The following is a 25,257-nucleotide window of genomic DNA, read 5'->3' as shown; positions in this document are numbered from 1 at the left end:
TTCATTTTCCTTTTTCTGACCTTGCATCTCCCTTCAGAATTCTTGCTTATCTTATCTCTCACCTCAATTTCCCTGCTATTGCAATCCAAATGACCCCTCCCAGCTGTGCTGCCTACAGCTTGGTTCCGGGAAGTGTCGCTCCCAGGAAACCCTTTTGAACAGATATGACCAGAAGTCACATATGGCAAACATTGGAGGGAGGGGGAAATATAAAAAGGTCCATGCTACCAATTTCAGTATTTCCTTTTTTTTTTTTTTTAAGATTTTATTTATTTATTCATGAGAGACACAGAGAGAGAGGCAAAGACACAGGCAGAGGGAGAAGCAGGCTCCATTCAGGGAACCTGATGTGGGACTTGATCCCAGGTCTCCAGGATCACGCCCTGGGCCAAAGGCAGGTGGTAAACCGCTGAGCCACCCAGGGATCCCCAATTTCAGTATTTCCTTGGTTCTAAAGAATATGTAAATCAGGTGATCAAGTTAAAAGTTTTGATTGTATAATAGAGACCATATATACTTCCTATTCTGCCCTTTTTAATGAAAAGTACATTATTTTGTTGGTTGCTTATCTCTGCCCATTCTATTCTGTGACTAACCACTAGTCTTAATTTTCTTAAACCCTTTATGTCCTCAAGGTGGTCTGCAAACTAGCAGCATCAGCATCACCAGGGGAGGTGTGAGAAATTCAGAATCTCCCGGCACCTGGGTGGCTCAGTCAATTTAACATCTGACTGTTGATCTCAGCTCAGGTCATGATCTCAGAGTCCTGGAATCAAGCCCCACATTGGACTCCCTGCTCAGTGGAGAGTCTGCTTCCCCTCTCCTTCGGCCCCTCCTCAGCTCAGGCATTCTCTCTTTCTCTCAAATAAATCTTTTAAGAAAAATACAGAATCTCAATCCCTACCCCAGACCTATCAAATCAGGATCTGCATTTTAACAGTATCTCCTGGGTAATTTATATACACATTAAATCTAGAACTGTTCTAGAAAATGTCCAACTGCTCTACTTAGAGCAAATGGATCTCTACCTTAGCTGTTCATTAGTAACATCTGGGAAGCTCTTAAAATTACAGATGCCACTGTCCCACCACCAGATTCCAATTTCATCCATCCACCAGGGTGCTGGGCATTTGATTGGCTGTTGTTGTCGTTGTTGTTTAAAGATTGTATTTTTAAGTAATCTACACCCAACATGGGGCTGGAACTCACAGCCTAAAGATCAAGAGTCACTTGCTCCACCTACTGAGCCAGCCAGGCCTCCCTGGTTGGTTGTTTTTTATTCTTTCAGAGATTTTGTTTAGCCAGAATTGAGAACCACTGATTTAGAGTGTGACTTAAAGGAAGTTATCCCAGAGAATTCCATGAATTTTAAACCGATTTAGAGGTGTAAAAAAAGCAGAGTAAAATTGTTCAATTTGAATAGGTTTCTTAACCTAAATATGTGACTATTATCTTGAAACTACAGATTTTTTTTAAGATTTTATTTATTCATGAGAGACACAGAGAGAGAGGCAGAGACACAGGCAGAGGGAGAAGCAGGCTCCCTGCAGGGAACCAGATGCAGGGACTCAATCCCAGGACCCCGGGATCACACCCTGAGCCAAAGGCAGATGCTCAACCACTGAGCCACCCAGGCGTCCCATTAAAGAAATCTGTATACCCAGTGTGGTGCTCAAATTCAAAACCCCCAGATCAAGAGTCACAGGCTCTACCTACTGAGCCAGTCAGGTTCCCTGGTTCAAAACCTCTTCTAATTACGTTTTGATCTATGGGTGTTGTTTAATTTCCAAATACTGTGGATTCCCAAATTTCCTTCTGTTGATATCTAATTCTGTTGTTGTCAGAGAACATACTTTGTATGTCTTTAGTTCTTTTTCATTAATTGAGTTTTATTATTTACCATAGGTGTCCATTAGCGTTTTCTTTAAAGGGATAAGGAATAAATCTTTTTTGCTTTGTAAGCCATGTGTGTTCTCTGTTGCCATGCCAGATTTGGCCCACGGGCTATCATTTACTAATTTTTTGCCCAACATTTGATCTATGGTGGAGAATGTTCCATGTGTGCTTGAAAACAATGTGTATTCTGCTGTTGCTAGGTGAGATGTTACCAAACTACAAGCTAGGTTAAGTTATGATAGAACTGTTCAAGTCTTCTCTGTCTGTTTGTTAATTTTTCTGTCTGGTTGTTCTATCCATTAATAAGTAGTATTGAAATTTCCGCTGTTTTTGTTGAATTGTCTATTTCTCCCCCTCAATTTATCAGCTTTTATTTAATTTATTTTGGGCCTCTGTTGTTAGTTGTGTAGGTCTTTGTAATTGTAATATCTTCTTCATGAATTAACTTGTCATTATAAAATGTACTTTTTTTTCTCTTGTAATTTTTTTTTGTCTTGAACTGTTTTCCCCAATTGTTTTTATTGTGGTAATGCTTATACTCATTCTTTGACTTTCAGCTTTTTTGTTGTTGTTTGTTTTTAAGATTTTATTTATTCATGAGAGACAGAGAGAGAGAGGCAAAGACATAGGCAGAGGGAGAAGCGGGCTCCTCACAGGGAGCCCAAGGTGGGACTCGATCCCAGGACCCCAGATCACACCCTGAGCCAAAGGCAGATGCTCAACTGCTGAGCCACCCAGGTGCCCCGACTTTCAGCTTTTGAATCTAAAATGTTTCTGTTGTAGACAGCATATAGTCAGATCTTTTTTTTTTATTTAGTCTGACAATCTCTGCTTTTTTATTGGAATATTTAATATATTTAAGTTTGTTTTATTTTTTTTAAGATTTTATTTATTTATTCATGAGAGACAGAAAGAGAGAGAGGGAGAGGCAGAGACACAGGCAGAGGGAGAAGCAGGCTCCATGCAGGGAGCCTGACATGGGACTCGATCCCCAGTCTCCAGGATCACGCCCTGGGCTGAAGGCAGCGCTAAACTGCTGAGCCACTGAGGCTGCTCTGAAACTACAGATTGTATGTATAAGTAACTTCTTAAAAGTCTTCCATTCTTTTTTTTTTTTTTTTGGTAAGATTTTATTTATTTATTCATGAGAGACACACAGAGAGAGGCAGAGAAATAGGCAGAGGGAGAAGCAGGCTTCTTGCAGGGCACCTGATGCAGGACTCAATCCCAGGACCCTGGGATCACCACCTGAGCCAAAGGCAGATGCTCTACCACTTAGCCACCCAGGCATCCCAAAAAGCCTTCCATTCTTATTCCTTATTTTTGTCTTACTTTCTATTTCTTCAGTTCTTAAAGTGTGTCAACAGCTCTCTTAACTTCTATTAAATGGCACCCAGGGTTTTCCACCAAACCCGATGAGAGTGCCTTCCTCCTGTCCCAGTGCCCAAAGCCAGTGCTGCTTCCTGAATTTGTCAAGGCTCAGGTATAGGGTACTGGTGGGAGCAGCCATCACTATGACTTTGGCTGTTGGTGTTCCTGGGTTGATGCCCCATAGGCTCAGTGTACTAAAGCCACTCTTCCCCAAGCGTGTTTGAATCCCAGTAGTAAGCACACCATAGCCTCAAGTTGTCCTTTTACATATTCCTTGCAAATCAGCCTTGTAGGATTGGTATAAACTGCAACAGCACTCCCCTCCTGCCCCAACTGGAACAACTTTAGTATCCCCACACCAATCTGACTTCCAGAATCTCTTTAGCCTTTTCCTGTGTTTATTATTTTCCATGTGTCCTTTCAAAGAGCCCAGCCAAAATCTATCCTAATCTAAGTAGGTTTAAGAGTAGAGAGCTTCAGGGCAGCCCGGGTGGCTCAGCGGTTTTGCGCTGCCTTCAGCCCAGGGCCTGATCCTGGAGACCCGGGATCAAGTCCCACGTTGGGCTCCCTGTGTGGAGCCTGCTTCTCCCTCTGCCTCTCTCTCTCTCTCTGTGTGTGTCTTTTGTGAATAAATAAATAAAATCTTAAAAAAAAAAAAAAAAAGTAGAGAGCTTCACCTGCCAGATGGGTCTCTTCCTGAAGACATGCTTTTCTTCTGTGGTCACAGGTGAGTATATGAAGACCTCTCAGCAAGGTTTAGTAAACATTTATATTTCACCCATATTCTTCATTTCTATCCCAGAAACCAGTTTTTAAGAGGGTTTGTTTTTTTTTTTAAGATTTTATTTATTTACTTGGCAGACAGAGCACACAAGTAGGAGGGAGCAGCAAACAGAGGGAGAGGGTGAAGTAGGCTCCCCACGGAGCAGAGAACCCAACATGGGGCTCCATCCCAGGACCCTGGGATCACGACCTGAGCCAAAGGCAAATGCTTAACTGATTGAGCCACCAGGCTTCCCATTTTTAAGAGGTTTAAACAGATTTCTTTTTAGTCAGTCAGTGTTGGAAAACATTTTTTTTTCAATGTTTGAAAGTGAAATTCAATTAATTGATTTATCAAATCTTAATTGAATTCCTGCTGTTACTATCACAGGAAAATGACTAGCAGCTTTCCCATTGTTACTAAAATACTCATCTTCTTTATAAATATTTTGACATCTTTTAAACACCAAAAATATGCGCGATGTGTACCAAATAGTGAAGAATTATAGGACTCTTGCTTTGACATAGTTTACTTCAGGTGGGGAAAGGAGGCAGCTGATAGTGCTGTAATAAAGTAGAATTAGATAAAAATAGTATTTCTTATTGACATGATATATTTGAAAACAGGGTCCTAACAATTTAATTTCTCATTGAGAAGTATACCCTAAATATACCCAAGGCTGATTTGCATTTTTGAGTTAAACATTCTGGCTCCAAATTCTTTTTTTCTGCCACAGAGTATTTAACTGCAAAATTAGGAAGTTGTACCAAGATTTCAATAAGGTCCATTCCAGCTCTAAAAGTCCATGATTCTTTGAATTCTCAGTAATTTTTGCATTATCAAAGGGCAAAAACATCATCTTCTATTTCTTCCTTAACTTCTGGTTTTGGCAACATATGGAAAACAACAGTTATGAAGCAATTAAAACTAAATTTAAAAATGGATTTAAGATGCCATCCTAGGGATGCCTGGGTGGTTTAGTGGTTAAGCAGTTGCCTTCCGCTCGGGGCGTGATCCTGGAGACGCGGGATCGAGTCCCACAGCAGGCTCCCTGTATGGAGCCTGCTTCTCTCTGCCTGTGTCTCTCCCTCTCTCTCCCTCTCTGTGTCTCTCATGAATAAATAAATAAAAATCTTTAAAAAAAGAAAAGATGCCATCCTAACATCTCAAGTATTATTTTATGTTCCATTGTGGTCTTTGCACATAAGTATACATAGTTTTACATAATTGCAACCATAAAATAGGTAAAATTTTATATCTGGCTTACTTTACTTGGTATTATAAACATTCTTATATTACCATTATCACTCATAATTATAGTTTAAATGGATGCATAATATTCCATTCACCTAAGTATTTATTGTTTTTGGAAATTTAGATTGTTTTCAATATTTGATAACATAAAGAATACTGTGGCAAACTCTATTCATATGACTTTAGTTTGAATAACTTTCTAAGAATAAATTTCTAGGAGTATGATTACTGAGTTAAAGGGAGCCTCTTTGGTTGTTTATAAGTATTGACAAATGGCTTTCCTAAAAGCTTGCACTGATTTACATTGTTGCCACCATATCTGAGAGTGACAGCTTAACCACAGCCTCACCAAAGATGAGGCATGAAATTATACTTAATGTTTTAATGCACTTTCTTTGATTACTAGCAGTCTTGAATATTTTTTCCATTTGTGCTTGCAATTTACCTTCTGTGAATTATCTCATTTTGCCCTTTGCCATCTATCTGGCTGTGTAACCATGGATGACTCACTTAACCTCTCTGTGGCTCCATTTTCTCATCTGTACACAGGATAATAATAGTACCAGTCTATAGAGTTGCTGTAAGGATTAAGTGGATTTCTAAATGTAAAGTATATAGAATAGTATCTAGCATGTGGAGAACCTTCAAAAAATGTTAGTGCTAGTAGTAGCATTGGTATTAGCTATATAATAGGATAGTAGTGATTTCTTTATAATTTATATGATTTCTTCTAGTTCTTGCATAAATGCATATATATCTTTGATTAACTTTTATAAAAGAGCTCTTTATATAATGTAGATGTGACTCCTTTGGTCTGCTGGGTTTGCTAAAGTACCCCAGGTCATTGTTTTAATTTTCATATGAGTTTTGCCTCTGTGTATATGCACACACACATGAGTGTATGAGTATGTGCTTTCTCACAAGTCCAGAAACAGCTTCAATGCAAAAGGGGTAGCGCAAAAAAATGTTGACTGTGGACAGTTCTCAGAATGGCACACCCGGTCAACTGAAGAACTAACTGTTCAACCAAGTCATTTAGAAAAATAACAAACAAAACCAAAAGCAAGCTACGTACATACACTCACTCACAAAACCAAAACCAAAACCAAACCATGTACATACAGGCACATTACACACAAACAAAACTTTACTCTTTTAAGCCAGAGAGATGAGAGAAAGGCAGATGTAAGCCATGGAAATTTCTCTCTAAGAGTAATTGATTCTTGTGTGTTCCTGGCATACTGAGATCTAACTTAGACCACTCAAAGGAAAAGCAAGAAGGTGGTATCAATAAATTGCCTTCGAGGATCCTTGGCTGGCTCAGTCAGAAGAGCACATGACTTTTGATCTCAGGGTCGTGAGTTGGAGCCCCACGTTGGGAGTAGAGATTACTTAAATAGAATTATAAAATAAGTAAATAGATTGCATTTGGAAATTAAAAAAAAAAACATTTAGATTCCACAATATCATGGTTAGAAGAGATCTTTAGGGAGGGAAGGAAGCATAGCTGAGAATGGGAAAGTTAGTGATGTTTAAGACCAAAGTTAATCATCTATACAGTGAGCGAATTGAAGGAAAAGGATAAAAAGCAATAAATAATAATAATATGAGTAATGGGAGGACTGAAGAAGTCCACTGCCCAGATTAGGATAGGAAACTGTTTAAACTGGATAATAAACTATGTGTTTTGGCTCTGTGAAAACAGAAGTTGAACTTTTGAGTGGTAATCAAGGACTTGGTCTCAAAGTATTTGCAAATAGTGCTGGTATGGAGAACAGATGCTGACATTATTGCCAATGGGAATCGCAATATGATAGTTGGAGTGAGAGACCAAAAGAAACCACAGGGAATTTTTGTGGAAAGCTCAGCATTGAAAATGATTTATGGTTGATTTAAGGAGACAAGCAAAATAAGGCTACAGTGTATACCATCTGACTGCTGCAGACAAAGGATGTAAACAGCCATAGCTCTCCAACCTCCTGGAAATCAGAGCTCTGTTCCTACAGAAAGGCGCCAGAATGTTTGTCCGAGTTAAGCGCATACTTCTTTTTTAGTATCTAAGAATAGTACCTTATCCTCCTTTTCTCTCCCGTTACTGTTTGGGTATCCTTCAAAATCAATCTATTAAGCTGATATCACCAGCTTTTAAGCACTATGGAGTCACCCGAGGAGATCAGTAGGGTACTTTACTACTTCCTAAAGAGCATCAAAGGAACCTCATTTGAGGCCCTAGGCTGGAAAGGTGGGGGCTCTATTTTGTTAATGTTTTCTGTGTGAAATACTTTCATGGTGGAAAACAGAAGTTGGGAGATTCAGGAGAGTCAGGTGTATCTTCTGAAAATCTCTAACAAAGTATACTGAGGAGAGTTGAAGCAGGAAAGATGTGACCATTTCTTATTGTCACTTAAGTTATATCCTCCCCTCAAAGGGCAGAGAACTGTCACTGTCTCTCAGACAAGACATAGAACTTCTTGAACTGTTGTATTGGGAGTCTGTGTTTTGAAATGGGAAAAGACACATATTTGGCTAAAGGCAAGGATTTTCATGTAAGAAAGACAGACTTTGGGAATGTCCATTTTGGTCTTTAAGTCCTCAGAACCACTAGAAAAATGAGGTTCATGTAAGGACAATAGATGAAAAACAACAAAAGAAGCATCTCCCAAGGATTGGAACAAACAAAATGGAAAAATGTTAATATCAGTCCAGTGACAATGCTTATTGAATAGTGAAGAAAACAGATAAAATGAGGAAAATAAAGCTGAGCTTTGTGCCCAGGAACCTGAGCCAGCTAAGCCGATCAGTGGCTAGATTTACATTGCCATAGGAAAATGATTCCGGGCTTTGTCAATGTGTCTGTTTACAGGCATTTTCCTCACACACATGTATCTTACAAGCACCCTCTCCATTATTTCCTGGTTGAGTTTCCTTTGAAAATTTCTCATTCCAGAGTCTATGCTAAGACTGTGGAGAGCTACCCAAATCTGAACCAGAGTACCTGGAGAGATTCAAGTGTACCCTAGGTGGTCAGCATATCCATCTTAGGTGTAGGGTCAAAGAAGAGCAGATGTAGCTAGAGCAGATGCAAAGGCATCTTTATCTGCTTGCATTATCCTCTTCACTCTCATTTTCTTGGCGAAATCCTAATCAGCATTCAGGATCCACTCAAGTATTACCTATTATCTCCTCTCTCTAAGCACCACTGGTCTTTAGAAAGAGCTCTACTTCCAAAGGATCTTGTTCACATCACTAATTATGTGTTCACTATATTCTTTTGGGATGATTTGCTTGTCTGTCATTCTTACCAGACCATCTACTCTGTGATGTAGGGACAGTAGTCTTCATCTTTGTATCTCCAGCCCTAACACAGTAGCTAAAACTGTGGCTATTGAGCATTTGAAGTGTGACTAGCGTAAAGTGAGACAGCTTCAGCTGTAAAATATGTCAGAATCTGACATATGAATAAGAGAAGGTAAAATGTTATTAGTACATTTTTATATTGATTACACGTAAAAATTATATATTTTTGGATATATTGAGTTAAATAAAGCAAAATTAATTTCATCTGCTTCTTTTACCACCAGAAAGTTTACAATTATATATGTGACTCCCATTATATCTTTTATTGGACAGGACCAGTTTAGAACATAGAGAGGCTTGTTCAAGTCAGGGTCTTAGCAGCAAAAAGAAAATCTCCAATGGATTTTGAAGAAATGTTAATGAAGGGACGATTTACAGAAGTGTGGGCAGGAAATCTACAAAGGATGCTGAAGCATTGAGAGACTAGCAACAGAGGGGAGCAGTTAACACTCAGCCTAAACAAGAAGAGGAGATGATGTCTCTAGAGCTAGTGAGCACTTGAGGCCTATCGGAGGATCAGCTAGCAGGTGCTTTAGTTATAGAGGGACCAGTCACTGCCGGAACCATTGGAACCAAGCAGGGAGACAACCTGCCTTTGATCTTCTGCTATGTTCCCACTGGCTATGGAGAATCAAAAGCCACAAGGCAAGGGATCCTGAATGATGCTGTCCTTAAGAGGTCACCTCCAACCTTCCAAGACACTAGGCAAGAGAGGGAAGAGTAGAGAATTGATCACAGCAAGAAGGGGGCAGAGAATAAAGAATAACATAGAGCTCAATAAATGTTAAATGACTGAATGAGATGAAACTAGCCAATGGGGAGAGTTATAATGTTTTCCCACCTGGGATCTTTTTGCACTGGGGCTTTTCAAACTCTTCTGTGACACTACGAGTTTAGTGAAATTACTTTAGTGATTCCACAGCCATTTCTTCTTATGTTATATGTATATGTATATAATCATCAGGATACTCTGCTAAACACAACATGTATACCCAATTGTGTTATATATCGACATTTTTAACACATGGGAAATAAGTCACCATAAACTTGTGCTACCAGGTAAATTTGGCTTTATGCAAGCCTAAAAATAAGAGTCCCCCTGCCTCTTCTGTACTTTTATTTGAATGTCTTAAATGTATCATTAATTAGGAAGACTTAGGTCTGCATTAGTCTTTTTATGAAAATTCAGGTCTATACATGTCCACTTACATAAAATTGTACGCATTAGGAGACCACTGTAGCACATGTGCGTAGCCCAATGAAATGCCTGGCATGTTTTAAGCATGTTTACCTGCCCATGTTCTTATATCTAATCATGTTATGTCATTATATATCATGTTTGTGTAAACATGATATATTTATGCTAAAGAATTATGCAGTTGTACATATTGTTAGGAATTCTGTTTGAAAGGGACTTCTGGCCTCTTATATCTCCCATTCCCTATGCCTGGAAGGTTATTCTTTCAGTCCTTGGCAAGGTTGAGATTAGGATATTTCTCAGTCCTTTTCATCCTTTTCTCCTTTAGCTGGCAGCTCAACTGTTTCTACTTCAGGAAAGGCTTCCCTGATCACCTAGTATCCTAATTAGGTTCCCCTCCCCAATCTCTATTTCTACCCTATCTTGTTGCTTTCATAGCACTTTTCACAATTTGTAACTGTTTTGTTTCATTGTCTCCTTATTGGTTCTTGTCTGTTTCCTTAACAAAAATTTAAATCTCCTTGTTGCTGGGACTGGGTCCCTGTTTTGCATGGATGGGACATTATTGTAAAGACATTTACCTGTATTAATTTATCTGCTCATAATATCCTTGTGAGGGTCGTTCTGGACCCCTTTTTAGAGATTGAGGACATGGAGACAGAGAGATGAATAATCTGATAAAGGTCGCATAGCTGTTACCTGGGAGAGCCAGGATTCAAACTGAGGAAGTCTTGCTCCAATTCTTTTACCCAGTGGGGACCCAGAGGCACAGCAGCACAACTGATATTAAAGCCTTCAGATTTCAGGTCCAAAGTGCTAACAATAATACTGGCTAACATTTATTGAAAGCTTCCTATGGTGCTGTGTTTGATATGGATTATTATTATTACAATAACCTTGTAAAATAGGTACTACTATTATCCCCATCTTATAAATGAAGAAATTGAAACCTAGAAAGATTAAGTACCTTTCCAAAGATCATATGGCCTAAAAATGGCAGAATAGGAATTTGAATCTAAGCTCACAGCCATGATGCTTCGTGGCCTGCCCTGGAATCCTCATTCTGCTATATATGCCCCACCTCACCCTGCCTGCCACCATGTGTCATTGGACATATATTCCTCACCTGAAATTTGGAAGAATATGCACTTACTGAGCACATCTGTGTCCTCTGGATGGAGAGCTGGAGGGCAGGTTTACAGAGATGGGTTCAGTCTAAGCAGAGGTCATCCGGAAACCTTGCGTTTAATCTGTGTCCTCATGTCCCCTCCAAATCATGTTCATCTTGGGTGTCCCAAAATGACGTAGTTTAATGTTATCCTTTCCTTATGGAAAATCTGGAAAACTCATAAATGTATAGAAATTGAACAACAGATGCCTGAAGAACCAATGGGTCAAAGAAGTCAGAAATGAGATGATGACAATAAGGATACAACACACCAAAACTTAGGGAATGCAGCTAAAGCCTCCTACATACAGAACACATGTGCATGCTTATTTCTGTCTTCTTCACTTGGTTCACTGTCTTATTACTTAATCAACGCTTACTGAAGGCCAGCTCTGGGCCAGGTACTGTGCTGAAGTTTGGAGAGCACAGTCACAGCCCCATGGGGATTAGCGAGGCAGGCTGAGCACATAAACTGATTACACCAGTTGGTTAAGTGCTGACACCAGGATTCTAATCAGCAATACTGGAAGAAGGCTACTATTCTTTTGGTCTGTTACTATCTGATTCTGTCTTCTATTTTACTCCAGCTTTCCTTTTCCTTTCCTTTTCTAGCTGTCTCCTGTCCCTTTTCCTTCCTGACGTTGTATGAATTACAGCTAATTCAAGATGGTCTCTTTTGTGGATTTTGTACAGTTAACATTTGAACCCTACTACTGGAATCTGGATTTAATCTTCCCTACCAGCACCCCCACCCCTAGCTAATGAACGCTGAAGGAACAGGGATTTGTGGTAACATTAGCCTGAGGAAAGCTGAATTAGACAGTCAGTAGTTCTTCACCACTCCCTGTTCCCCCCTGCACTCCACAAAATTTAGGATCTCTTCCAAAGCCACACAGGAATAATTTTTTTTTTTTTTGTATTTTCTTAGTTCTCTTCTCCACTTCCATTGGCACAGATATTTACAAATAGATGTCTTCTGACTTCTTTTCCACTGTCCCTAGAATTGTGGAATGTTGTTTTGAAATTCTTCTCTGGATTTTTGTTTCCAAATTTGTATCCCCAATTCCTTGCATACTGCCTGGCACATAATAGATGTCCAATAAGTATATGTGAAAATAAACCCAAAGTGAAAAGGGAAAAAAAATGGTAAATCATTTTTGTGTGAACAGTATTGCTGTATTTAAATTTAGGGGGTTACATATAGGTTTTATTCCTAAATTATCTGGTCCTCAAGAATAGGGATTAGTTTTGTCCTTCTTTGTATACCTAACACAAAACAATATCTGGTACAGAACAAATCTTAATTTATATTGCTGAATGAAGAGTGAATATCATTAAATATTTGTGGATAATATAGACAAAGATTTATATCAATAATGTTACTTTGAATATTTCCTGGAACAAGGTATAAGTAACCTAGGTAAATAAACTATAAATAACATTAGAAGAATGTCTGTGGAGAAGAGACTGCATTGGTGTAACTCCTGCTCTGGGAACCCATCCCTGAGAATGGGTGTGCCTACTTCTGTTTCTTTTCCCTCGAGAGAAACTGGAGCCGAACTTTGGAGATGGCTTTGAAATGGGAATATAAGAGTGTGAACATGTGGCTGTGGGTTTTTTGTTAATGTAGTCATATCCTTTCAAACACTTGAAAAATATTTTTCTTTTATATTTTCCATTCTATTGCCATTGTGTCTATGCTTTCTCCTCATTTCACATTTAAATTCTATAAACTGTCCAGTTAATGTGGACATGCATAATAAGTGGGCCCAGATCTTATTCCAAATGGAAACCAGAACCAGTGTCCAGACACTAGAAAAGCATAATTACCCCAAAAACAGAGTTAGGTTTTCTGGAAGGGCTTTTATCAGTGTCTGTGGAGCCCCAGATGTATGTTTCAGCATTAGACAAGGAAAAAGATTTATGAAACACTTATCTCCTTTTTCCTGGGGAGGAAAAAAAAACCTAAAAAACCTTGTCTTTTGCAAAAAGACTTTGTGTGTGAGTGTATCCTGATGCTTAAAGGAAGGAAAGAAAATTATATCAAATCTATGCATGCTAAAATAATATTCACTCAAAACGGGGAATGATTGATTTTTTCCATATGTTCTTATCCTATTTCAATTTAAATTAATTTTGCAGGAGTCATTAACCATCTCTGCAAAATTTGCTGGGTTTGCTTCCCGATGCTGCTTTGGCACACCTGCAACCAATGCGTATCTTTATGGTTAATCTGTAGAAACCAAAATTAATTTCAATGAAACAGCCAAATGGTCCTCTGGAGTCCTTACTCATATGTCTGGTTAGTATTCACCGGGGGCAGAAAACAGCCTGACAAGGGTGATAGAAATGTTTCAAAGGATCTTTCCTAAGTTCTCTCACTATATTTTTTTTAATTTGCAGGTGCAAAAATTCCATTTGTAATTCTTTAATTCCAAGGGCAATGGATGTCTTGGGGTCTCGGAATTCAGGACAAGTAGACAGCTGGGACACAATATTATGTTTGCAAGTCATGGCAGGTGCAGAAGGAGGGCAAGCAGTTAAAAGTTTGGCCCACTCGCCTTTTTTCTCTTTTTGTGCTTCCTTTTACTCTTCTAGACGGGTGTACAATTACATGAGCTGAATTCGTTATCTCCCAAAGCTGTGCTGTTGTACATCCAGGAAAAGGACTTGATTACTCAACCCATGTTTCCAGGAGCCTTATTTGGGTTCTTTTGTGCAGCAGAAGCAAAAGTGCTGAGTGCACCCTCTATTTGTTTTGCGATTTGCCTGCTGGGCACATTACTTGCTATCACTCTGGTTTCAATAGATGGTCTTTCCACTGAGGTTTTAGCATGTCTATATTTAGAAAACAATAAAAGATGTATAAGATGGAAAAATTAGAGGGGAGCAGAAGTGCACTGAAGAGGAGACAGAAGGGCAAAAGATAGTCACAGATCCTTTTTGATGACAAAGGGCTGCCCCTGGCACTCAGGCTTGATTTCTTTCTTTATTTGCCAAGTATTTCACTGCCCAACATGGAGTTATTAAGTGTGGAGATGAGGAAAAGAACAATAGCCAAAGGAAACACAGCTTCAGTACTCCATGGCATCCTCAGAGTAAGCTTTGCCAGGACATACAGCAGAAAGTGTGAGAATACAAGGACTGATATGTAGCTATAAAAGGCATATCCTTGTGCTATGATAATCACACATCATCTCTCTTGGTGGCTTTGTCAACACATGAGCTGATGGGGAGGCCAATGACTTCTTTCCCCATCAGGCATAGTCTGTATGGCTCTTCTGCAAGCTCGGACCAGAAACTTAAGTTTGGGATTCCAGAGGTGAATGTAACCAGAATACAATCTGGTTCATCTCCATGGGTTTTGATGCTTTGAAAAGATTAGTGAGCAACAAACTCAGAGATTAAAATAAGGAGCAGCAGAAGAAAAGAGGAAAGACAGAAAGAAAGCAAAAGAGAAATGACATTCAGATGGGCTTGTCCCTTGACTATAGCTATAAAAACGTCATTGTCCTTTAGATCAGATAATAATAGGTTTATTTGATTGTCTATAGGTTTGGTATATGTTTGCCTATTTTTACATGGCTTCTTTAATGCTATATGGAATATTATACACTTCTACTTATTTATGTATATATTTACTTACATACTTTATACTATACTCAGCATAGGGACATACCCAGTTGGGACTTAGCAAATAGATAAAGCGATTACCATAGTAGAATGTGCATGGATGTTTTCTTTGGTATTGAAAAGAAAAAGAAAAAGAAGAAAAAAATGTCTATTTGGCAAAAAAAAAAAAAGTATATATATATATATATATATATATATATATATATATATATGAGGTATTTATAACCCTAAGATGTTTAATTGAACACATATCTTTTCCTTGGAAAGGTCAAGGCCCGTGACTATTTGGGGCACCTGGCTGACTCAGTCAGTAGAGCATGCAACTCTGGATCTCAGAGCTGTGAGTTAAGCCTCATGCTGGGTGTAGAGATTACTAAAAAAATAAAATCTTATAATAAATAAATAAATAAAATGTTACAATTAAGAGGAAAAAAAATTGTGTGAAGTGGCTACTGTCAGGTAGCAGCTGCCTAGTTGGAACATCACCACAAGACTTAGCCCTACCTCAAAACACCAGATTCTGGTATCATTTTTATTATATACCAGTAACTATACACCAGTAATTTTTATTATATACCAGTAACCCCCAAATATCCACCTACCTACTGGGGAACATAACTTTATTCCAGCAGGATGCTTTTTGGTTTTTAGGCAGAAAGTCTTGGTTGTATCTCTAGAACAGGCTCCCTGGATTTTCCTGGGGAAAGGAAGTAGGCTACAACTTGTCTCTGCCTTATGACCTTTATGCAGACTGGCCAACAAAACATAGTGGTAGGAAATTGGAAGCTTGAATTTTGGTGCTGGCCTAGTCACCCTTGTGAGCTATAGGCAAATTAGCCTTATCTCCCAGGACCTCAGTTCCTCATGAGTGTAAAAAGATGTACTCCTTTCTCTGGATGCTTCAAAAGACCATTTTGCAGAGTAGTAGGTGATGTTATGGAAAGAGCAAAGGCTTTGGAGTCACCCAACCTCAACATTTCCTCAGCAAATCTTTATTTAGCATCTACTATATGTGAAGTACTATGTTAAGTGCTAGAGAGGCTGCCCTCGTGAAGCTTACATTTTAATTGAGCATAGGGGGATCAGTATTAGTCTGTGGCCTTGGTAAATCATTTAGTTTATCTCAGCTTATTTTATCTAGCTATAAAATGGGCATTATCATAATTATAGATTTGTCAGGACACACTGGTATTTAAATCATCTATTATACAATAGAGGTTCAATTAATGCTATGTAAGTAATATTATATAACATGTGGGAAAATGCTTTTACAAGTGCATAATGCTATCCAGGTATGTGAATTATTATTTTTTCATCTTTCCCCTGTACTATATGGTTTTTAAAGCCAAAGACCACCACAAAATTATACTATAGAATTTGTAACTTCTCTTTATTTTTTTAAAAGGACTATTTTTAAAAAGGGGGGGGGACTATTTATTAAAGAAATGCTTTTTGAGTATCTACTATGTATTAAATACTAGGCTGGCACTGGGTTTTTTGTTTTTTGTTTTTTAAGATTTTATTTATTTATTTCTGAGAGACACAGGGAGAGAGAGAGAGGCAGAGACACAGGTAGAGGGAGAAACAGGCTCCATGCAGGGAGCCCCATGCGGGACACGATCCCGGGTCTCCAGGATCACACCCTGGGCCGAAGGCGGCGCTAAACTGCTGAGCCACCCAGGCTGCCCTGGCACTGGGATTTAAAATAAATAAGACTCTCCAAGCCTTATATAGGATCATAACAGTAAAAACTTGGATTTCAGCAGGGTTTTCACTTTGGAGGGCTTATTTTTCTAGAGTTTATATTGGCTATTAACTGTTTAGGAAAAAAAACAGAAAGGAAATCAGACCTTGGAAAGTGGGTTAAGCTAAAGTTTTACTAGAGGAAAGCTCTGTCTGTAAGACCTCTGGCAATTTTATTCTATTCAAGATGGAACAGACAATGGAAGACATGTTTCCTATAGCGGTCCCAGAGGTAAGTAGTCAATCTATCAATATTCTCTACAACAAGAGAAAATCAATCAAATTATTCACTGTACCTAGCCATATGACCAGTGTTGTTATGGATATTTCAGAGGATATAAATAGAAGAAAGAAAATTTTGAGGGATATAGATCAGTATAAGATAGGATGCCTGCCCTAGAGGTAGGAGGTGGAATGCATTTGTTAATTTACTCATTCATACATTCAAGAAAAATCTGTCTAGAGGTGCCTGGGTGGCTTATTCCATTAAGAATCCAATTCTTGATTTCAGCTCAGGTCATGATCTCAGAGCCATAGAATCAAGCCCCACATCAGGCCAAGAGTCAGCCAAGAGTCTGATTGAGATTCTCTTTCTAGCTCTCCCTGTGCCTCTCCCCACAGCTCTTATATTCTCTCTCTTTGTAAAATAAATAAATACATCTTTAAAAAGAAAAGAAAAAACTGTTTAGTAACCATGACCTTGAATAAATTGCACTAAGTCCTGGGTCTTCAAGTGAGAGAACCAACAAAGCAGAACATTTATTGAGGACCTATTACATACCAGACACTATCACTTTCCTTACATCATCTTAATTTACTCTCCCATTGACCTAAAAGTAAAGTTATAATCTTTGACCTCAGAGAGTTAATTAGGGTATGACAGGACAGCAAACAACCATACACAGTGTGAAAAGGAACAGGCCCAGAGCTGGTAAGCTCTGTAGAAGGCAAAATGATTCGCTGTCTCCAGAGAGCAGGGTGAGGCTTCACAGAAGTGATGGCATCCTACTTTAAAAACAGGAATGAGGGGCGCCTGGTTGAGTATCTGCCTTTGGCTCTGGTTGTGACCCTGGGGTCCTGAGATCAAGTCTTGCATTGGGCTCCCTGTGGGGAGCCTACTTCTCCCTCTGCCTGTGTCTTTGCCTCTCTCTCTGTCTCTCATGAATAAATAAATAAAACCTTAAAAAAAATGAAGCAGGAACAAGACACATCAAAGAGATACTACTGGGCAGGCAGGGATGTAGACAACAGGCAGACAGATTGGGGTTGAGAACACAGACTAGAAGTACTGCAGGAGGTAGAGAAACTCCAGGCTCTCAGAGCACCAAGTTACCCCTCCCTTCTACACATTCACCTAGAGTTGTTGCCTCAACTGAGAAAATTGATTTCCCTGAGATAATGACACCGGGACACAGATTTCTAGCCCAATTCATGGTGCACATGGGGCCTTTTTTTATAATTCATGCTCCGTTTTATGAAGGAAGTAGGTCTCTTCTGCAGTTTGCTCTGTTTTAGAATCAGGAGCTGATCTTTGCACTGCTGCCACACTGGCTCTTGATTTGTTTAAGAAATGGGAAGCAAACTTGATCGTCTCCATGTCTCACTATTGGATTTTGAGATAAAATTTCCTTCTTTAAGCTTTTCTTCTTTTAGTTGGAAAGTATTATAAGATAAAAGTTGAACATTGAAGAGTGGAGTCAGGTAGACACAAGTTCAAATCCTATATCTGCCCCTTATTAGCTGGATGATCTTGGGATTGAAATCTCTACTCCCAAATTTGGATCACAGGATTCTCAAACTCTGAGAAGCGGAGATACAGTTCTAAATCTGGAGCCTATCAAGGAAAAATTCCGAGAGAGCTCTTTTACCCTTCTATTCTTTGAATAAACAAGAGTAATTCAATGATCACATCAGCAGCATTAAAGTCATCAAGAAAGAGGAAAAGAAACCAGAGGCTGGTCTCTAACTAGTTTATTCTCCACTGCCTAATTCAGCAGGTTAAATATCTGATTCTCAAGAAAATTGTTAGGGTTTTTTACAGTAAATATTGTCTTTAGGCCCCAGTGAGTTCTGGAGATCTGTGATTGTACTCAGAAAATAGCCTTTTTTGAAATAACTGAATTTGTAAATAGGTAGGAGGTTAGAATTTCTAACCTACAATAATAACAATAGCAATAATAGGTTGATTTGAGGGTGCTTACTATCCACCAGGCACTGTGTTAAGCACTTTATTATGAATTAACTCTTTCAGTCTTTAACAACCACTATAATGTAGGTGCTATCATTTATCTCTATTTTAAGATAAGGAAATTAAGGTGGCCCAGTCAGTTGAGCGACTGACTTGGTTTTGGCTTAGGTTGTAATCTCAGGGTCATGAGATCGAGCCAAGTCAGGTGCAGCACTCAGCATGGAGTCTGCTTAAGACTCTCTATCCCTCTCCCTCTTCTCCTCCCTTGTGCTCTCTCTCTAAAATAAACTTTTTTTTTAAAAGGTAAATGAGGCAGAGAAAGGGACAGTAGCTTGCCTGTCTGACAGAACTGGGATTTACATTCACACTGCTTCAAGGCCCATACAGTGAACCACTCTCCAGCTCTATAAGCCAACTTCTTTAAAAATAATTATAATAATAACATTGTGTTCTAATTATAAAAGTAACTCATGGTAGGAATTTTTGAAAATAGAGAAAGGAGTAAAGAAGCCAAATTATTCATATTTTTATCACCCAGGGATAAGACTTATTAATATTTGGGTCTGTTTCCTTTTAGAAATTAAATTACATATATAATTCTCTTTTCAAATAGCATAACACTGCATATAAATTTTTAAATTTAATGTTAAAATTTGAGTATCTTCCCATGTTATTAAATGTTCTTATGAACATAGATTTTAATAGCTGCAAATATTCCAATTATCTGGAGGTATCATAATTTACTTTTAAAATCTCATAAAATCTCACTGGACCATTGGGTTGTTTCCAACGTTCCTGAAACTTCTCTGTTGGTTTCTTGAGGATACTTTAGCTTCATATTTCAAGAACTGCTATTGGAAGAATGGTCTATCTTCTATTAAAGGGAATGTGTTCACGTACTTCTTGCCAAATGAGAACACCTCTGAACCATTGAAACCAAGTGATAATTGAGAAAATTCTCTTGAGTGTCCAAATTCTCAATAAGAGTCCAGAATTTCACTCAATAAAAAAAACAACTTTGTGTAATTTTTCCTTCCTAGTTTTGTAAATAAAACATGTATCTTGGGAACCCTGGGTGGCGCAGCGGTTTGGCGCCTGCCTTTGACCCAGGGCACGATCCTGGAGACCCGGGATTGAATCCCACGTCGGACTCCCGGTGCATGGAGCCTGCTTCTCCCTCTGCCTATGTCTCTGCCTCTTTCTCTCTCTGTGTGACTATCATAAATAAATACAAATTTAAAAAAATAAAAATAAAAAAAATAAAACATGTATCTTATAAAGAAAGTAGAACATACAAATGGGCACACAAGGAAAAACATCTAAAGTCACACCACTCAGTTTGATGAATATTTATCTTTCCACACTATACACTATCGTGTTACCTGTTTATTTTATTAAATAGCATATTCTATCCTTTCATAATGTATACATATATCAAATTATCACAATGTACACTTTAAATATCTTATAATTTTATTTATGAATAACACCTCAATAAAGCTGGAAAAAACAATCAAATGGTAACTCATTTCTTCCCAAACCCCCTCCAACCTACAGGGTTGATCCCTACTAACAACCATTTGTAACTCATTTATTTTTACATAAACATGAAGCATTTTTTTCTCTTATTCATTTTGCCACACCTATTATGGAGTAGTTTCTGTACTTTCAGAGGCCAAAGTGGGGTCCCTCCCATCAAGGAGTCTGCCTTATACTTGATGAAAAAAGACCCATATTCTTGGGAAAAGAACAAAAAGATAAGACTATAAAAAAGTGACGCAAAATGGTGCTTCCAATAAGGGCATATATGGGAATATGGAAATATGCAAACCATTTTATAAATCCATTCCCATTATCCTATCTTTAACCCAGATCTCATGTCCAATTTTTCCCAAAAGGAGTCCATGTACCAGAAGCTAAGCCTAAGTTTGTTTTAAATGACACTTGTTTGAAATCAGTAAAGATAGGACTCGGAGCTACTACAGTTTTCCCGACAGACATTATTAAAAATGGAGTCTTATTTCCAGAGGAATTGTAAGCCTAGAGATTACTATACTAAGGGTGCAATAAGTGGTAAAAAGATCAGAGGAACTGTAATCACCTTGCTTTGTGATCAAACTAATGCTGAAAGAGCTTCAAAATGTCTTATTTTGTAAGCTGAGGGAATAAGCAAGCAGTTTTAGTTAAAACTCCTACAGTTCTCCCTATTTCATAGCTTTGGGTCATTCCCATAGCATTATTTTGAACTCACTTTTAATAATTTACCATACCCCAACAACATATAATTTTTCCTTAAATAATCAACTGTATTTTTTTCCAAGGTTTTATTTATTTATCTGTGTGTGTGTGTGTGTGAGAGAGAGAGAGAGAGAGAGAGAGAGAGAAAGTATGAGCAGGGAAGAAGGGGAAAAAGGATCCCCACTGAGCAGGAAGCCCTATGTGGAGCTTCATCCCAGGACCCTGGGATCACAATCTATGCCAAAGGCAGATGCCTAACTGAGCCACCCAGATGCCCCAAATAATCAATTCTATTTTAAAGAGATTTTTAAAAAATAACCAAAAAAAAGTCTTTTCTATCCAGCCACAGAGTTACCATTCCTGGTATTCTTGTTTCCTTTGTACAATCCAGATTTCCATGTGGTATAATTTTCCTTTTTCCTGGGTGTCCTTTAGCATCTCTTATTAGTGTAGATCCACTGGTGCAAATTTTTTCAGCTTTTGTATATCTGAAGAAGTTTCTATTTGTCCTTTCACTTCGAAAGATGTTTTCACTGGGTATAAAATTCTAGGATGACAGTTGTTTTATTTTGTTTTGTTTTTTTCTGTTAGTACATTAAAGACATTGCTTCATTGTCTTCTGGTTTGCATTTTTTTCAGACAAAGACTTGATTGGTCTACTGTCATTCTTTGTTCTTCTGGAAGTTCATAAGATTTTTCTCTTTTGACTGGTTTTGAACAATTTGATTCTGATGTGTGCTTTGGTGTAGTTCTCTTTTTGTTTCTTATGCTTTGGTTTGTTGAGCTTCCTAGATCTGTGGGCTTAGGATTTTCATTAAATTTGGAAATTTTTCAGCCATTATTTCTTCAAAAATGTTTTGTCCTCCTATCTCTTTCTTCTGTTATGGCCTGAATTGTGTCCCTTCAAAATTTATATGTTGAAACTCTAATCCTCAATGTGACTGTATTTGGAAATAGTGCATTTAGGAAGGTAATTAAGGTTAAGTAACATCATAAGGGTGAGGCCCTGGCATGTGTCCTTGTAAGAAGAGGAAGAGACACCAGAGATAAATCTCTTTCCACACCTATGCACAAAGGAAGAGCCAAATGAGGACACAGTTAGAAGGCAGCTGTCTACAAGCCAGGAAGAGAGATCTCACCAGAAACCAATCCTGAAGGTACCATGATCTTGGACTTCCCACCTCCAGAACTGTGAGAAAATAAGGTTTAAGCCTTCTGATCTGTGGTAATTTGTTATGACAACTGTAGAAGGCTAATAAAACAGTTCAGAGAGTTCCCATTTTAGCCATTCCACTCACTCCCCCTCCCATATCCAGTTTCCCCTATTACCAACAGCCTACATTAGTATGGTATATTTGTTGCAGTAATGAACCAATATTACATATTATCAGCTAACGTCCATAGTTTATTCAGATTTCTTTATTCTTTCCCTAATATACTTTTTATTTTCAGGATTCTTTTAGCATACCAAATTAACATTTATTTGTCATGTCTCCTTAGGTTCCTGTTGGTTGTGACAGTTTCTTAGAATTTCCTTGTTTTTTGTTTTTTGTTTTTAAAGATTTTATTTATTTATTCATGAGAGAGAGAGGCAGAGACACAGGCAGAGGGAGAAGCAGGCTCCATGCAGGGAGCCCGATGTGGGACTTGATCCCGGGACTCAAGGATCACGCCCTGCCCTGAAGGCAGAGGCTAAATGGCTGAGCCACCCAGGGATCCCCAGAATTTCCTTGTTTTTAATGACCTTTCAAGTTTTCAGAGGTCTGGTTAGGTTATAATAGGATGCCTCTCTTTTGGATTTTATCTGGTTTATTTTCATGATTGGATTAGAGTACTGAGTTTAGCCATACCAGAACAATACCCTTCTGAGCATTCTTCTTGATAACGAGTATAGCACAAAGTTTTCCAATCTGGGTGCTAGGAACATAAAATATTTCTGGCCCTGTGTGAAGTCTGAAGATTGTAAGCTTCTTTCTGCTGGGTCTTTTCCCTTACTTGGGTAGGTTCCTCATTCACATGTCCAGTTGCTACTTACCTGAAGACTGAAAAGGAACCATAGTTTTCTGGAGCCCTTGCTCTCTCATACAACTCTCTTCTCTCTGGCACTCTGCCCTGTGAATTCTGTCTACCTTGCTTCCTCCAAACTCTCAACTCTGGCTACTCAACTCAGGGAGATTGCTGGGCTCTGTTTGGGATTTTTCTCCCTGTGCTATAGCCTGGAAACTCTCTAGGTACTAAACTAGGGCCATCATAGGGATCACCTCATTTACTTCTTTTCACTGAGGGATTCATATGTTTCATATGTCCACTGTCTGAAAACCATTACTTCATACTTTGTCTTGTGTCTCAATTTTTTAAAAGATTTTATTACCTGTTTGAGAGAGAAAACACAAGTGGGAGTGGGGTGGGGGTAGGGGATGGGAGTGGGATAGTGGGGAAGGACAGAGGTAAAGGGAGAAGCAGACTTCCTGCTGAGTGGGGATCCTGATGTGAGGCTGGATCCCAGGACCTGGATATCATGGCCTGGGGCAAAGGCAAAGGCCACCCAGATGCCTCAATTTTGTTTTTAATGGAACACATCACGAATTTGTCTGTCATCCTTTCATGGGACCATGCTAATCTCTCTATTGTTCCAATTTTAGTATATGTGCTGCCAAAGTGAGCACATCCTAGGACTTGTTTCTCAACTTTATTTAGTATATGTGCTGCCAAAGTGAGCACATCCTAGGACTTGTTTCTCAACTTTATTTATTTATTTATTTATTTATTTATTTATTACCTGTTTTTCCTTTTTTAAAAAAATTTTTATTGTTGGCTTGAACCTTTCTTAGTGCAATGGAAGGAACTCAGGTTCTATACTCAGGAATGGCTATGATTACAGAGATAGCTCTGATGCTTACTCATTTTATGATAACGGGCAAGCTGTAAATGTATCTGAGCCTCAGATTTTCTGTCTGTAATAAAGGGTTAGTAGGGATCCCTGGGTGGCACAGCGGTTTAGCGCCTGCCTTTGGCCCGGGGCGTGATCCTGGAGACCTGGGATCGAGTCCCATGTCGGGCTCCCGGTGCATGGAGCCTGCTTCTCCCTCTGCCTGTGTCTCTGCCTCTCTCTCTCTCTCTCACTGTGTGCCTATCATAAATAAATAAAAATTAAAAAAAATAAATAAAGGGCTAGTACCCTTCACTGGTAGGGTTTTTTTGTTTTTGTTTTTGTTTTGTTTGTTTCTCAATTTTAAGTGAAAATACTAAATCCAGTTTCTTCATAGTATGGACACATAGTGAAGTCAAAATTATTTTTTTGTTTTATTGTGGTAAAATATACATATCATTAAACTTATATTTAACTATTTTAAGTGTATAGTTCGGTGGCATTGAGTACATTTACATTGTTGTGCAACCATCTCCACCATCTACCTCCACAACTTTTCCATCATCCTAAACTGAAACCCAGTACCCATCAAACAATAACTCTCCATTTCCTTTTCTCTTCAGCCTTTGAAAACCACTGTTCTGCTCTCTGTCTCCATGAATTTGGGTTCACTAGATACCTCATACATGTGGAATCATATAATATCTATCCTTTTATGTGTGGCTTCTTTCACTGAATATAAAGATTTCATTTATTTATTAGAATGAGAGTGCGAGCAAGAGTGGGGGGAGGGGCATAAGGAGAGGGAGAAGCAGATTTCCAGCTGAGCATGGAGCCCAACAGAGGGCTTGATCCTAGGACCCCAAGATAATGTCCTGAGCCAAACGACATCATAAGGGTGGGACTTTAATCAGATAGGGCTGTTGTCCTTAATTAAGAGCAGAGAAAGAGATCAGAGTTTGATCTGTCTGCATGCACAGAGAAGAGGCTAAATGAGGACACAGCAAAAAGGCAGCTATCTACAAGCTAGAAAGACAGACATCACCAGAAATGGCCTTGAAACCACCCTGGTCTTGGACTTCTCTTTTAAGAGAAAAGAGATAAAACATATTTCTGTTGTTTAAGTCACCCAGTCTGTGGTATTTTGTTACATCAGCTTGAAATGACTAATACAGTGTACAGGTATCTGTTCAAATCCCTGCTTTGAATTCCAGAAGTGGAGCTGCTTTGAATTTTTTGAGGAACTTCTGTACTGTTTTCTGCTGTGTGTAATTACCTTTTTAAAAAAGACTGTATTTGTTTGTTTGTTTGTTTGTTTATGTAAGAGAGAGAGGGAGTCTGTGGGTTTGTGTGTGTGTGAGAGAGAGAGAGAGCTGGGGGAGGACCAGAGAGAGAGAGAGACAACCAGACTCTACACTGAGTACCGAGCCAGATGCAGGGTTAGTCCGGGATCCCAACATCATGACCTGAACCCAATATCAGTTGTTTAACTGACTGAGCCACCCAGCCTCCGCACATAATTACTTTTTAATAATCTATTTCTCTGCTAGACAGTAAGTTCTGGGAAGGCACATTAGGT

The 25,257-nt window shown here is 38.7% G+C and overlaps 1 non-coding gene across 1 annotated transcript; it reads right to left on the bottom strand.

Moving 5' to 3' along the window:
- Window positions 1–23,372: 23,372 nt before the first annotated feature.
- On the bottom strand, window positions 23,373–23,475 carry LOC119867877. Its single transcript, XR_005384926.1, has one exon. It is a non-coding gene; the product is annotated as a U6 spliceosomal RNA (small nuclear RNA).
- Between the last annotated feature and the right edge of the window lie 1,782 nt (window positions 23,476–25,257).

This window comes from Canis lupus, chromosome 36 (genome assembly GCF_011100685.1).
Source record: "Canis lupus familiaris isolate Mischka breed German Shepherd chromosome 36, alternate assembly UU_Cfam_GSD_1.0, whole genome shotgun sequence".
Classification (NCBI taxonomy): Eukaryota; Metazoa; Chordata; class Mammalia; order Carnivora; family Canidae; genus Canis; species Canis lupus.
Note: the sequence above shows the minus strand (reverse complement) of the source record. Positions and strands in the feature narration are given on the sequence as shown.